Raw genomic sequence first — 681 nt, forward strand, 5'->3', positions numbered from 1 at the left:
CACACATACACAAACACACACTCAGGCTGAGCAATGAGGCCAGATGGACTCACAGCGTGGGACGTTGGCCTTTCACACTCTGGAGACTTAATTTCTCTGCATTTGTTCTCCTTCACCAACCCCCTTTATTCCTCCTTTTTATCACCCAACTTATCCTCTCTCTCCTCCACTTTCTGCACCTTTTTTACAACTTTGCCTTTCTTTTGTTTCCTCTGAGACGTCTGTTCTCCTACGGCTTTTTATTTACTGAGTAATACCTGATAAGGCTCGTGTTTGGTAAAATAGTTAATCCGACTCTTCAGCTCTAAAACACATCATGAAGGTCAAATGTTGTCACATTATTTTACCATTAAATAAAATAAAAATATGAAGTGTGCGAGGAGATAAACTCAGGAGGAGCACTTCCACTCTGATTGCCTCCATAATTAAATAGACTTAATAAGATGGAGAAACGCTTCGTCCTCTAAGCTTTTGGACCGCCGTAAATATTGATCACAGGTTGGACGCAATTACCATAATGGAGCAAAATAAAGGAGGAAAAAAATTTGCATCCTCTGACAAAATGTTGGCTTAGGTGTGCAGTTTATAGGAAAAAAGATGTTACCAAAAGCTTTGCAAGCAGGCGACTCTTGATTTAAAGAGTTGGAGTATTTTCCAACAGGAAAAAAAAAACCTTAAATG

This window comes from Austrofundulus limnaeus, unplaced genomic scaffold (genome assembly GCF_001266775.1).
Source record: "Austrofundulus limnaeus strain Quisiro unplaced genomic scaffold, Austrofundulus_limnaeus-1.0 Scaffold3006, whole genome shotgun sequence".
In the NCBI taxonomy this organism is placed as follows: Eukaryota; Metazoa; Chordata; class Actinopteri; order Cyprinodontiformes; family Rivulidae; genus Austrofundulus; species Austrofundulus limnaeus.